The sequence below is a fragment of the Ailuropoda melanoleuca genome, chromosome 1 (assembly GCF_002007445.2).
Source record: "Ailuropoda melanoleuca isolate Jingjing chromosome 1, ASM200744v2, whole genome shotgun sequence".
NCBI classification, from domain to species: domain Eukaryota; kingdom Metazoa; phylum Chordata; class Mammalia; order Carnivora; family Ursidae; genus Ailuropoda; species Ailuropoda melanoleuca.
The window spans coordinates 57,503,572-57,519,187 of record NC_048218.1 but is presented as its reverse complement, the minus strand read 5'-3'; the positions used below and the strand labels follow the sequence as shown (position 1 = coordinate 57,519,187).

The 15,616-nt window shown below is 39.7% G+C and overlaps 1 protein-coding gene across 29 annotated transcripts in view; it reads left to right on the top strand.

The window, feature by feature from the left end:
• The window catches only part of ZBTB20 (zinc finger and BTB domain containing 20), a 761,796-nt gene that overhangs the window by 473,452 nt on the left and 272,728 nt on the right, over positions 1–15,616 (top strand). For 5 of the 29 annotated variants that reach the window (XM_034659216.1, XM_034659170.1, XM_034658399.1 and 2 more), the window contains exon 1: positions 1,866–2,051. The exons of 23 other annotated variants lie outside the window; for them this stretch is intronic. The gene's annotated coding sequence lies outside the window, so the exon portion shown is untranslated. Of the gene's footprint in view, positions 1–1,865; positions 2,794–15,616 lie in introns of those variants that run through there. One more of the 29 variants, XM_034658259.1, reaches the window with a different exon arrangement.

Genomic DNA, 15,616 nt, shown 5'->3' with positions numbered 1-15,616 from the left:
TGTTACACAGTAATCACTGCTGGGTGTCAGCATTCATCAGCCAGATGGTCAGACCCACAATTAATCAATTAGGCTGGGATGATCAACTGGACTAAGTTTTCCCCTTTGGTAAAAAACCCTCATCATGCGGTCAAGGCCAATAGCACTTTTATCCTGTTGCTTTTGGAGAACCTTCTAAAAACCCCTCTTTTCTTTTTTAGGCTCCTAGTTACTGGACACTGTTAAGCTTCAAGCTGCTTTGACAATATAGATACCCCAAATTGGGACTTTAACATAATAGACTCTCAGCATCCTCTGTGTTCAAGTATAATGTCTAACACACCCAGACAGAAATTAGCTTTTTAAAGCAGCGTCTCTGAGGAGTGTTACTCAACTCATTTTACTGGAGCCTTCATACGGGTTCCACTCAATCCAGGGGAACAACACTGGAAATGACTCTTTCAGTGGGCACTTAGGAAGATATGATAATCAAATAAAAACAACAGCAATTTATTGAGTGCTCACCATGTGACAGACACTGCTCTGATAAGGACTGACAAACACTGATTTCAGTCCTTATAAATATTTCAATAAGGGTGATAATACTCCATTTCAAAGACAAGAAAATCGAGGCTAGAGAGTTCATCTGCCCAAGGCTGAGCATTTAATAAAGATGTGTTGAAATAATTTAGTACACTCTGGAATGAAAACTAAATAAAATTTACTCTCCATGTTCTGACATATCTTACATATGTATGCATCTCTAAGAGATACCAATTAGTAATGTATAGTGGGTCCTTATTATTCCTTGTCTAAAGAAGTCTTTTACTAGTGTTTCCCAGCTCTGCAGATCTTACTCTCTTTCCATGCCATTCTTGCTGCACACTATCTGACTTGAGATTGCTTTCTTCCTCATTATGAGGTCATCACTATTATTTGCTGATAATTCTCAGTCTCCACCTCGTCTCCTTATCCAGATACAGTTCCTCTAAGGTTGTTTCAGATATTAAGATTTTTCCTTATCCATTGGCTCATGGGCAATTTGCCTCCTCCCAAACAAAATACTGACTGATTTGTTATGTTGAACCTTGTTTTTCCCTCTGATATTTTATTTTCCCTCTCCTCTTGCTGTATTACGGCAACACTGCAGAGTGAGAGATGTTGGAAAGTCCTGTTGGTGGGAAGCCTCTATTTCTGAGGGACACCTATGCTGACCCCATTGAGTATATGTACGGACACCATATCATATGTCCTTTGTGTTTCACCATTGAACTTGGCCCTCTCTTTTCTCTCAGCTCTTCTCTACCTCCACTCAAGCTTGACTTAAGGAGTACTTCTCTTTAGCCATTTTGTGACCAGTATTTTGCAGGTTATACAAAGACACTATTGACTCAACTGTACATCTTTGAGACGTGTCTTTTATTTATAATTGCATTCTTTTATGGAGTAGGAGGCTTCTTGTTATTTAACAGCAGTGCTTTGCTTTTGTTTGTTTTGCTACTTACCAAATTGGGAAAGCAATATCAAAATACCAGGATAGTATATAGGTAACCACTGTTTCTTAAATCAAGTGCAGGAGCACATGGAAAAAAAAAAAAATATTCCAGAAATCTTAACAAACCTCTTTTCTCCTCCAGGGCTCTCGCAGTGCCCTTTTTTCCTGCCTGTGGTACTCTGATTTGTTCTTGTTATGTTTGGTAGGCAGCTGTTCGAAGTTTTTCCCCGGCTGCTCCTTTTTCTGCAATCCTACAGTCTTCACCCCCCAGCCGAGGAGGCTCTTTCATTTTGACCTGCAGTATCTCCGTGTATTGCAGAGCCGAGCGCTGCCATCTAGACTGCCTTTCTGCTTCATTTTGCTCCTGACCTAAACCCCCCTGCTATTCCAGGCCTGGCCTCTCATGACCAGAGACTGCTGACTCATCCTGGCCTGTGCCAAGCTGTGCAGTCGCTTAGCGATGTGGACAGGAGTCGAAGGACTAGAATGAGATCACTGAACTCATTTCACTTGTTGCTTACGGTACAGTCCAGCATGAGCTGGAAATGTAGGAACCTCAGCCTCCCGAGCAGAAAGAGTAAGTAGATCACACACACTGCATCACCAAGTCCTCAACAAGCAGTGGTCGGGTGGTGGGTGGGGGCCGGCTTTCTCATTGCCGTGGCCAGGGCATTCCGGTTCATCAGGAGTGTTCCTTTGTCCTCTCTTCTTCCTCTCCTCCACGGTCGTACCCTCCCCCGCTTCCCTGAACTTCCCTTCTGAAAATGTCCGGATGGCACAGCAATGATCTGGGCAGAAATGAAATTTTGCTAATAAGCAGCCTTTGCAAGAAATCCTGGAACAGTGACACTGTTGAAACTGCTTCGTTTAGTTTGTCTACTGGGAACTCACATGAACTTCCCAACAGAATTCAAGGGGATGAAAAAAATCATTTTTTTTTCCTTCTTGATTCTCTTTTTCTTTCTGTTTTGAGGGAGGTAGTTTCAGGAGACATGGCTGCATTCTGGTGTGGTGTAAAGTTTTCCGTCGGGAGACAATAATGTACATTCCTCTGGCAGAACGGGATGGGGTTTTTTTTGTTTCTCTTGCTGTTGTTTATTTATAAGACATTTCCTCTCAGTTAGTGGAAGTTAGATCGTAAGAGGCTCCAGTGATTTTCCTTCCACCTCCCCTCCCTAATTTCTGTGCTTCAGCACTCTGGAACACTGTGAACTCGACAAACTAATCAGAGCAGGGAGCTTAGCAGCCAGGCCTGGACACTCTCAAGAGACTGTGCTGATTCTCAGTCGACACTCCTTGGATCAGGAACCACAGTCCTGGTGAGTGGTGAGGTTCCAGAATTTGATGTGTCAAGGATTCTATTCTTGGTGTCTCTGAGGCAGTCAGGAAATAAAGGGTGTTTTAAAAAAAATACAATTTTTTTTTTAAAACGCTACCAAACAATCCAACGGAATGATGAAGATTTTAGTGTTCACAGCTGAGAGCACTCTATGGACAATGGCAGAGCCTTGAGTCCGTTCTCAGGAGGATCCTGCAGGCATAGGTTTCATGCTGCCACCGATGGATGTCAGCCTTGACATGCCTAGCAAACATGCTTGTGGGAGGAGGAAGGTAGGTGAGTGTGTGAGGGCAGGGAGGTAGCTTTCGGGGTGGTAAGAGGGGGAAATGAAAGTGGGACTCATCGTTCATTTGGAGTTTCTTTCTACCAACTTCACGCATCTCTATTCTGAACATTTACATTCTGCTCAGAATATTTAACGTCCCCAGCTAAGCGGGAAAGAAAAGTAGATGCATACCAAAGGAATATTGTTAATACTGTTCTTCTAAAGATCGCTTTGCTAAGAACTGGTTGCTTTTAAATGTGAGGGAACCACCCCTCACCCGACCTTTGGAAAATATTATTTGTCACACCCTCTTCTTTATTCTTCTGCATTCACAGTATCAAATAGAAGAATGCAGTGAGAATCCTTATTTGGTTCCAAGGAAATTTATCATCCTGACATAGGAAAACTAGATGACTGTCCTCACAGTATTAAACCCAAATATAGTATTGCCCTCAATATAAAAGACTCTGATTGAGTGTGCTCTGGGAAGTTGTCGAAGGAATGGAATGGGGGTGGTTGCATCCTGTTTGATACGAGACTAGCAGAGGAGTCAACAGACGAGCTTTCAGAGCCAATGTGTGCCTTCCGTGTCCCTACTGATAACTCACACTCTCCCCGGAAGTGGAATTTCAGCTGGAATGTATATTTGCCCTTTGCCATCAGGTGACTACTTAACTGCTCTTACAAAGTTATTTGATCTTACCATGTTTTCTTGTCTTCCTTCCAATTTCAAGAATCTGGCATATTCCAAAATATTTAAAGTGGAAAAAACAAAAAACAAACAAACAAACAAAAAAATATGGTGGCCATAAAAGCATTTGAGTGTGTGGCAGCATCTGAAGTAAATTGCTCTTTGGAAAGAGGGAGGAGTCTTTGATGTCCCCAATATGGTTCTCATAGGCTAAAACTTTCAAGAACCACAATCCAGCCTAAGGGGCACTTACTAGATGTTCTTAAATATTTGGAAAGAGATGCTATTTTATTGTTTTAGTTGTCCTTGCTGTTAACACATTGCCAATAGATTCCTCCTAAAAGTCAAAAATGCTTTAGCAATAGTTGACTTTACGTTGAACCAGATGTGTATTGTGTGTGCCTGTTGTATGCACTCTTGTCCAAGCTGGTGCAGTCATCCAACACATTACATTGATACTTAGCTTTGAAATTTTGTTTACTACTCTGGACGATTCAGATTCTTAACCAGAGAACTCACACATGCTCATATATCCCAAGTTCTCTGCAGAGACTGACCCCTGCTACAGCCTCATCAAGGTCTGTCATGACCTCTACAATAGAATCAGGCTGTATCATGATACCTATAATTTGTGAGGCACATCAAATTCCTCACCTGTCATCATGACAGGAAGTGGTCTCCACATTTTATTAGGATGAGTATGATAAACATTTCAGTGATATATAATGGTAAAGTTTGCCTATTTCAGTTAGGCATGCTAGTTATGGCCATACTGTTTGTATGTTATAATGTCTCTTGGGGATTTTCCATTAGTCTCTTGTTTTCTAAAGAAAGAGGTTGATAGGAAAATGGTGTTAAAATTTTTAAAATATGGTATAAAAATGTAACTAGCTTTTAGCCCATTACCACCAAGACCTACATAGGAGGTTGTGCTTCACTCAGTTAACACTCAGGCTGTAGACTCCCAGGAGAATTATCTGTAAAGATGTCTATTAGGGTTATACCAAAGGCAGGCTGGATCTCCAACACTTTGAAAACATTTTGATGTTGAAATCTCCTACATCTAATATATAAAATTTTCTGAGCATCTGTAAGCAGAGAATAGGTAAACATGAATATCTCAGAGTGTATCCCAAGAGATGACATTTTAAAAATATAACCTGCCAGAGAAATTTTCCTTATTATTGGCAAGATCTGGCGGTCCACATGGCTGTGGAAGAATTCAACAGCTAAGGTGAAGTATATACATCTGAATATGATCAGTACATCTCTGGAAGGCAAAATAATGATGTGTTTCTTTCTGCTTAAATTGTATTAATACCTGATTTTGTTTCAATACCTGTGTTATAAACCTTAATAGTGTACTATCTGTAATTCAGTTTTTCAGTGCTCATCTCAAAAAATTGTGATGTCATTTCAGAGGATGCATGATGTAGAATGTATACTTTCCTGCATGCACATTTTAGCTATTAGTGCTTCCTGCATGTTACATTCATTTAATTAGGCAGTCAGAATTAGACAAAAATGACATCACTAAATAACACAATTATGATTACACCAATAAGAAATTCTTCTTTCTTATTTATATAAAAATGCTTTTTGATATTTATGATTCCTTTAAAAAGATACATATTTTCAAAAGTTAAAAAGAAGAAGTTGATTCATTGTATCATGTGTGACTGTGTATGTATGTTAGCTTGTAAGTGCATATATACTTGCATTATGGCATACCTATACTCAACTATCGAAAATATGACTGACTACTAGCTAGGTTTACTTGCCTTTGAATTCAGCCAGACGTTTTGCAAATTGACCTTAAGTGAAGTGTAGTTGACATTTTATCACACTGACAGCACAGAAATTTTGTACAAATATTTATGAACAGTATCTATAAAAGGTGAGATTTGGTTAGCCAATAAGATTAGTAATTATCCTTCATCAAATACACGTTAGATTATAAACATAAATTCTATTATGCACAATCTCAAAATAATAATTGCTATATGTATGAAGTAGTTAAAATAAGTAGAAAGAAATTAAATTGCTATTATCTTAAAATTGAGGCTATATTTAATGAATTTGCTTTATTTAGTAAGAATGAATTTATGTACAAATGTCCCAATTTTTTCTGGTTTCTCAGTTACTTAGGTGTATGCTAATACTTTGATGCTGTATTTACATATCAGCATCAGCAACTATAATTTTCCAGACACCTTTTCAAGACACCCCACCAGATCATATCCTTGCCCAGTCACACTTGTTTCTCTGAAGTTGTTTATGATAACCCAAACTAAAAGTTAACTTCCCCTTCTGACATGGATAGCATTTTAAAATCTCTAGGTTTCAGTTGATACTTATCATATACTGCTTTGAACTGAAGTTTTTTGTAGGTATGAAACTACAGGTGGTTAGAAGGCAGGTAGTGTATTTCATGTTTGTCTCCCTCCCAACCAGTGTCAAATTGCTCAGTCTGAGTGGAAGATCAGTGAGTAGGTGATTAAGGAACATCTGTGTTTCATCGCATTGGCAGTGTATATATTTTACTTATCATAACAAAAGGAGTATGTCCAGAAAGCAAATCAATAGATTCTTCCCTATCTGAACCCCTTAAATTCCCATATCAGATCTTTGGACTCACTGACTGTGCCTGCCGCTGTCTACAGAGGTGCCTTCTCAAATTTCCACAACACACAGGATATTCCTGACAGAACATGGGGTCTTGAGCTTGCAGTCGTTCCATTCATTTTCCAGGACTCTTGAGGGGGCCACATACCCAGCTTGTTACGCTCACACAGTCTGACAGGACCAGACTCACCTAGAATTTATCATATTGACCAAAGGCCTCTCCAGCTTGCCAGTAACTCAGTCAAACAGTGGTTCTTCCTTTCCTCAGAGCCAACATCTAAGGAGCTCAGGCTGATGTCAGATGTGGATAGGCATGAAGACTGCCTCTGAATGCCCTGTGAACTAGACAGTAGTGGGGGTGGGGGAAAGACAGCACAATAAAGACAGGGGCAAAAGGACAGGCAGCCAAATCATTTGCCCTATCTTAAGAGGCACTAATTAAGTGCCCCTTTTTAGGGAAATAATAGCTGAAAATAGCTAAGTGCAATTGTTTCTCATGGATGAGTAGAGAAATTGGTGGGATCTCTTGGTGCTGCTTCAATCATTAAGCCACAGGACACTAAGGCACTGTTAGTGCTCTGGGGCATCAAAGAAGAGAAATTCCAGCACCTTCCATGGCAAGTGGCTGACATGAATTACATTTAGGGAGTAACTTCATATGTACAAACCAACCCTGATAAATAATAACTGAAAGAAACCAAGATACTGTGTAAAATGTGCTTTGGTCTGTTGTCAGTGGTCAGTCAACTTGGCAGTCCTCAAACTACATTTAATTCTGTCTCCTACACTGAATTCTTTTCCAGATCTTCAAATATATATAAATGAAATGTACTAGTTTCATTTCCATCTGTTTTCCCTACTTATCCTTTAGTAAGCTGAATTCCTAGATGTAAGCAGCCAGAGGGAGAAAGAGAAGTGGTTCACATAATGGATAATTAACCCTTGAACAATGGAAAGTTAACTCTCCGTAGACATGCCAAAAACTGAAATATTTTGTTGTCGAATTTGTCCTCCTTTGGGTGTTAACACATTAAGGACACCTCCGTTAGCACGAACGTGGCATCAAACAACCTGTTCATCCTCAAGATACAAATGCCACACTCACCTTCCAGTTAATTCTGGCAGGATTTGTAGCCTGATGTCCTCTTGGGTAGCCATGTACAAACCACTCTGACGGGCAAAATTGTATGAATGCCTAATCCACTTTTGAAAATGAAAGAAAAGGATCTGTCTTATGAAAGGCACCTAATAAGGAAAGACACAAATTGTAATAAAAGGTATTAGCACCTTGCACCTCCAGTTAATTGCCTTCTTAGTCAAGAGGAACCAAAATAGTGTAATAAATGTTAAAGCTATATCATGAGCAGAGTTCAGAGAATTGTCTTTACCTTTTAATACTGAAATGAAAAGAGTAGCAAACCTTAAACTACCCATGCAGTCTTAATTTAGGCTCCTAAACTTTCAGTTGCTTCATTTGTCTAACAAGAATAATACTACCCACTCAACTTACTTACTGGTGTTGTTATGAGGATCAGATTACAAAGACTGTTCTTCAACACATTCATAAAGCATGGGTTTAACATTAATTCATTCACTCACTCGTTTATTTATTAATTCAAGAAACATTTTGAACCCCTACTCTGTGTCAGGTATTATTCTAGAAACTAAAGATTGATGCATTTATTAACAAGTATTTATAGGGGAACACGTACTATACACCCAGAGCCTTTGCAAGGGCTGGGGATACTGCAGTAAACAAAACAAAAAGAAGTCTCTGTTTTTGTAATGCTTACTTTTTAGTCAGGGGAGAAAAATGATAAGCAAGTACATATGTCAAATATATCATGTTGGATAGTGATAACTGCTACGGAGAAAAGTGAAGGAGGAAAGAGTGAGAGTATGTGTGTGAGGGGTGAGGTTGCAATTTTAAATTGGAGAGAGGGAATGCCTCATTGAGGGGGCAACATTTGAGAAAAGAGAGGAAGCAAAATTTATAGATATCTAGGCAAGAGCATTTTTGACAGTGGCACCAAATGCAAAGGTCCTGGACAAGAATGTATCTGGCAAGTTTGAGTGATAACCGAGTAGTCTTTGTGGCAGGATCAGGGCAGGCAAGGAAAAGCATGGTAGGGGATACTGTAGAGGAGGCAGTGGGGCCCTAACATGTAGGCCTTTATATGCTGTTGTGAGGGTTTTGACTTTGTCAGTGACAATACAAAGACGAATAAGACATGACCTCAAGTTGCTCCACAGGGGAGACAGATAGGCAAACAAGTTGGGATGATGTTAGATGCTAAGTATCATAATTGAATGATGTTCAAGGAACTTTGGAGGCGCAAGAGAGTGTGTTCAGCTGAATGTACCTTGTGGCAGAGGGTCAGGGAAAGCCTCACAGAGGAGCTAATGAATCCGTGCTGGGCCTTGAGGGATTTTCCAAGATGGTCAGAGAGAGGAAAGGCTGCAGATGCAAAGGCACTTCAAGAGGAAATAGCGTGGTGAGTTGGGGATCAGTGTCACTGATGTTTAGCAGAGGAGGGGGGGAGAAATGATGCTGTAGAGATAGTCAGGGAACAATCATGTTGGGCCCTGATCACCATGCAAAGAAGTTTTAACTTCATCTTGTGGCATTTGGGGAGCCATTGAAAGTTTTAAGCAGGGAAGGTTAATGATCAAATTGTGTTATGGAAGATCGCCCTGGCAGCAGGCTGGAGGATGGATTGGAGGAATGGGAGAGTGGAGGCAGGAAAATGAGTTAGGAGGCAACTGAAATTGTTCAGACAGGAAACAATGAAGCCCTGAACTAGGACAGTAACTGTGGGAATAGAGAGAAGGAGACACATTCAAGAGATAAGAAGCAGAATGAGCACAATCTAATAACCTTTGGGCTGGGTATCAAGAGAAGAAGGCATTTTGGATTGCTCCCAGGTTTCTGCCTTACACAACTAAGCAAGGAAAGCTCTGAGGAGAAGGAGCAGGTTTTGTAGACAGGGGAAGATGATAGATTTGCTTTTGAATGTGTTTATTTTGAGATGTCGGGGGGGCATCCAGATTTCTGGTAGGCTGCTGGATTTAGTCAGGAAAGCTGAGGATAGGTCAGTGAAAGACAGAAGTTGGGCAGTCATCTGAATTGTCAGCATCACAGTAGCAGTTAAAATTATGGAGTGGACTTTTCTCAAGGAAAATTTATTGACAGAAAGCAAAAGGGAGCAGATCCTTAGAGTATACTTCATTTATGAACAGAGAGAGGAAGAGGATCCTTAGAGAAGATTATTATTATGAGCAGCTATCATAAGCCAGTCATTGTACCAAATGGTGGGGGAACCAAGATGACTGGCATCTAGACCCTGCCCCAGAAATACCCACAGTTTGTACAAATGGAAGAGGTTATCTTTACTATCACCAGCAGTCTGGGACAGTACTAGCAGAGGAAACGCTCATGCATATTAGAGAAAGTTGTGCAGAATACTTAATTAGCATCAAAGGAGATTATTATAAAGGCAGAATCCTAGAATGTTTGTTGCATGCATCTTTGCTATACAGTTCATTTCTGATTTCTCTAATACTCATATGTGTATGTTCCAGTGTTAGCATGGGTTCAAGCTATTGGCAAAACAAGCCAGGTGTAAATTATGGTAGAATTGAAATCGATAGCGCTTTGAAGCACTGGAGTGCCCAGTTCACATCAGGGCGTGCGTCTGTGTTCACTGAAACATGGCTATCAAGTGCACCCTGAGTCATTAGATGTGTTATCCAGTGAATAACAGCATAATGATATTTTAGCAGAGCAGCCTTATGATAAATTCTGCTTTAGTGAAACTCCATATACAGAGCAATTTCTCCTGGCCGTGTATATTGCATGGCAAAGAAAGGATATCCTGCTGCGTATCAGAAGGCTGTAATTTCATTTAGGGGTTCTATTGACATCATAAACTGCAAGAGCAGAGCTCAAGTGGCTATTTAAGTCATAGGAACTTCAAGCTAAAATTACTGCCTGGTCCTAATCGCCACCTCCAGGGGACTCCTGCCTATACATATGTGCTTTATAGTTCTATCTTTGTGTCTATAAATACTCAATCACTCCAGGGGCTGAAGTGATAAGCTGTCCTAAAATATGGCAGGTATCAGTCACCTTTGTAGCTAATACAGGCTAAGGGCCAAAAGCAGCTATATTATTCATTGAAGGTCAAATGCTAAAAGGGGCCAGAAACCCCTGACGAGTTCAGGGATTGGGGGTTCCTGTTTATCTTGCTTACAAGCTATTCTCTACCAAATTTAAGGTCACGGTCTTCTAGTATGTTGAGGCCAGAAAGTAGGGATCATAGACTTATCCACACAGCTGGGTTTACAGCCAATAGGTCCTTGGTTTACTTTTTCCCCTCTCTGTTTTGACGCAGATCACTTATGAAAATAATAGTACTGAATAGTCTTATACCCAGGAGATACAGGTTATATAGTACCCCATGGAAGTGATTCCCTAGATGTCTAAAGGGGACATTTTTTGTCTTGAGATATAATCAAGCTGAAATTTAGAAGCCGTAATAATTGACTTGAATGTCTATGATGCTTTAGAATTGATTCCAGGAGACCAAAAAAAGAAAGAATCAGAGCTAAGTATGGATTTTTGTTTGTTTGTTTTTTAATGAAAATTTCATGTTCATAGCCCTACGCTAACAGTCAACTTTGTCAAGAGTAGACACTACAAAATTGGACACTGGAGTTCAGACTTCTTCAGCTAGTATGGTGCTGGTATTTTATTTGGTCACTCTCATTCCTGGGGTTGGGATTCATCATGCTGTCTTAATAAGAAATTCCTGCAGAATTATCATGGCTAAGAAAATCATGGTAAGAATAGAACTTATGATTCCTCGTAAGGTAAATGTGTTCTATAGTTATCTTATTAACCCTTATGTCACCCTGTAGAGAAGTGGAGAATGGGAGGTGGAGAGCTGGACCCACACAGAGTGGCCGACTGAAACTAAAATTGTCACTTTCCATATCAACTGGCCTATTGTTCTACCACTTCAGTGCAGTGTTTCTTTATTGTTTAAATAGTATAATAAAAATTAAAGTCTTCGAGAGCCAAATCCCTCTCATCTGTTACCACTATACTTTCATTATATTCTTGAACAACATAATATGCCATTGTTAAACATTCCTGAGCAGGGCTACTGCTCTAGTAAGAGTATCATCAAATCATTTATATTTATAGGAGTGTAAAAAGATATTATGTAGACATAGACAAGCTCTGACCTGAGATAGTACAATCCTTCTATTGTTCCTCTGGATTTAGGCAGCATAGCAGAGTGATTAAGAGGGCAGACTGCCTGGGTCCTACCACTCACTAGCTGTGTGAGCTTGGAAAAACTAATTCTCAGTACCTCAGTTTCTTAATCTGTAAAATGGGGATAATAATAAAATTATTGTGGGGAGTAAATGATCTAATGAATGTAAAATATTTCAACCAATATCTGGTATACAGGAAGCACTCAACAAACATTAGCTGTTGTTATAATCATCATTATCATCCTCCTCATCATTTATTCTTTTCCTGTAAAGTCATGGTTAATACCTGTTAGGAAAAAACCTACACAAGTGTGTGCATGCCCACATATACAAATACACATGCACACACCCCATCCTCCTAGGAAGGCTTGCTTACCCCAGCTGTGGGCTTAAGCTTCACCTTCATGTTAATCTCAATGTCTTCTTAAGCGGAGAACATAATGAGGAACTCATACTTTGGATGCAGTGGGTTTGGGTCTAAGTTTAGCCTTAACACTGGTTTCAAGTACTTGATGCAGAATTACTTAGATGCAGGACTTCTATTATCTACTCCCTCCAGTTGCTCTCATCTATCACTTAAGTCCTTTCTAAACTATAGATTCTGTTAACCACGGTCTAGTCCTGATCTCTTGATCAGTTCACCATTATAGCTCAATAAATTATTGTATCAGCTCAATAAATAAATGTAGGATGAATGAATGAATAAATGAATATTCTACTTACAGCCTTTTCACTTAGGTCCTAGTCCTGGCTCCTCGATGTTCTAACTGCTGACCTCATTGTCTACCTAGGTCACTGTATTCACTATCCCTGACTATTATTCTCAGTCTTCCAGTCCAGACTCTCCTAGTTATTTTGTCTTCTTACCTGATTTAAAACTCTGAATACTCATATCCAATAAATATAATAGGCCTACCCCTCTATCTGCTTCATTTTTTCCTTCATTGGAACCATGAACACCATCTTTAGAACTGTGTTCTTTATGCCTCTATCTGTGCCTTTTTCCCATTTGAAATTTGAATTTTAATCTTACAAGTGATTCATTTTCCATTCACATTTTAATCTGATGTCCTTAGTTCTAACCTTGATTTTGATCTTCATATCATATTGTTCACATACCCCTTTCTGTATTTATTATATTTTGAGAAAATTGTAAGTAAGTGAATCAATAATAAGTAAGTGAACGCTGATATCAAGCCCTATCTGTAAGAAATAGCATTCAACAACCTTGGCAGACTGAGTGTTGTGCTATGCTTCCCACAGTGGTCCTTATCTTAGCTCCTTGATGAATTTTCAGAGATCGTGTATCTTGAACTTGGTCTCAGTTGCTCTATAGCTGCTCTACCTCTAGGTTAGTGCTAACAACATCCAAATATTAATTAATGTAGAATTTAATTGGGCAATGTTGGCATTAGTGTAAAGTGTGTCCAATAGTAAATATCACATGTGAGAAGGAAAAGAACTAACACCAAAATGCAACATTGTTGCAGCCAGTAAAGACCATTTACCGTTGTACGTTGATATATTTATTGTGTTCCCTTTATTGTCACTATTTTTTTGACTCTTAAAAAAAGGAGAAGAGGTACAATTTAAATTTAGAAACAAGTATGGTGATAATCTTAATTAGTACCTGTCACAGTAGTTAACAGTGTAACTGATTATCCAAGATACAATAGCTGCTCACAAGGAGCTTATAGTTTGTATAGTCTTGTTGCAGAGATTAGTAATTAGATCCTAAAACTAATTAAGTGGAAATTACTAGTCTATTATTATGCACCAAAATGAACAATGAACAAAGGTAGTCAATGCTACAAAAATTCACAGCGGGTGGCCTCTATAGCACATGGAAGGCTTCATAGTAGAGGGAGAGCTTTAGCTGTGTATGTACGTGTAGGTGTAGTTGGAGGTATAAAAGCTAAGCATTGAAGAATGAAGAGAAAAGGGTCTTTGGGGGAGAAGGAAAGATGGACTGCCATGGTGTGATATCAGAAAACAGAGAAGTAGTGAGAATGAAGAAAACTTTCAAAGTAGAAGAAAGCATGGCAGTGGGAATGAAGTTGGTGTGCACAGGAAGTAATGAAATTAGAGATGAGATCCATGTTGGTGAAAATTAAGATATGAATTTGGAAAGGCAGATGGAATCCAGAATTCTTTGTGGGTGATGAGAACATACAGTTGTACAATTAAAACTCAATAAGGGTTTGCTGAATAATTGAGCAAGCAAAAATAATGAAAGCAGTGTTTTAGGAGTTGACCTGGCTATAGTGTGCAGAGTGCTTTGAGAGGGATGAGTCTAGTCAGAGATGCCAGCTGGGAGAAAATTGCAGCCACTCAGAGGTAGAACAATCAAAACTCAAATGTAGTCATGACTGTGGAGATTTTTTTTAAAGGGGGGAGATAGATATTTCAAAAACACATTAACAGCACTCTCATTGTCTCTTCCCTACCAGCCCTAACCCTAGTCTCATCTAACCATCACTTTAACTGGAAAATATCTCCTAACTGTGGGGGTCCTCCTTACCTTTTGGTTTGATTTTAGTGAAGTTGGTTACTACTTATAAGGCATAACCAGATTGGGGAATGGACCCTCAGGGTCACTCAAGCCTCTGACCAGTGAGGGCTTTATTATATCCCTGAACAACATAATATGCTCTCAACATTTGACTGCTCAGGGAATAAACTCAGGAAACATACAAATTCCTCTGGGTTCCCATTTGTGAGTCCTGGATGTGCACAACTCTGCAGGAAATCTCAAATATCATAAAGTTCTGATCTGCTTGGGGGGGGGTTCAGGAGGGAGGTTCTTTTGTTTTTTTTGTTGTTGTGGTGGTGGTGGTTTGGTTTGGTTTTGTTTCTGTTCTATACATCTCTATGCTCCCCCTGCCCCCCAAGGGGGAAGGTTCTATATAGTTCCCAGCTCTCACTGCCTGACTTCTAAATAATAATAGAAACATTTTCCTCCATTTTTCACCCTTCCTTCTTCAGTTCAACCAGATCAATACCAAAAGACTGTATGCTAGCAGAAATCTCAAGACCATTCCAAGCATTGTCTTCACCCTGGAAGCAATCTCAGAGATCCCGAGGGTATTCTCATACTTTGTTTTGAGAAACAATTCTCTTTAACTTGTCCTTTACTGTGTGCCTAGTTCACCCGTCATTATCAATCATGTTCCCAGTTGGCCTTTCTTTGGACGGTTCTGACACTTCTTGAAGAGTAACAATTTGGCCAATATGTCACATCTATATTCAACTTTCCGTTGACCAAAAATTGTGTGTATGCATTGCTATGTTCTATTCTTAAAGTAAGGGCCCCATTTTATACTATAGTTATTTGAGTATTTTCTTGCCTACTCAGAGCTCCTTTTAGGTAATACCATGCCTTTTTATGCCTTTTGGGTTTAGCATAATGTATGCCCCATGGTAGACCACCAATGTACATTCTTGGACACTATGGATTTCATGCATTTTTTTATGTAAACTCTATACCCAGCGTGGGGCTTAAACTCACAACCCCAAGATCAAGTCTCATGCTGTACTGACTGAGCCAGCCTGGTGTCCTGATTTCATATTTTGAACAGGGACAACCCTCCATGAAGTTTTGAGTCTCTAATGTAGAAAATACCTCCTAAGTATCAAACTCTCTTGCCTCCCCAGCCAGCAGTCCCAGATACATGCTAGGCCTAATTTTTCCCAGCAGTTGGCATAGGGAATGTGAAATCGATGGCTCTGCTTGTCAAACCTGTCTGTCTGCACAGTGTAGAGTAGCACCATTTAGAGGAAGGGTGTTTAGAAAATTAAACAAGGACTGTCTGAATAGGAGACCTATCGGCCTGCAATGGAATGACAGGTTTCTGCCCACAAACTGGGGTTAAGACCTGAATATTGATGCTTCTTTTCACCCATTTGTGAGTAATGGGTCTCACCCCATTAGTGGGTGAA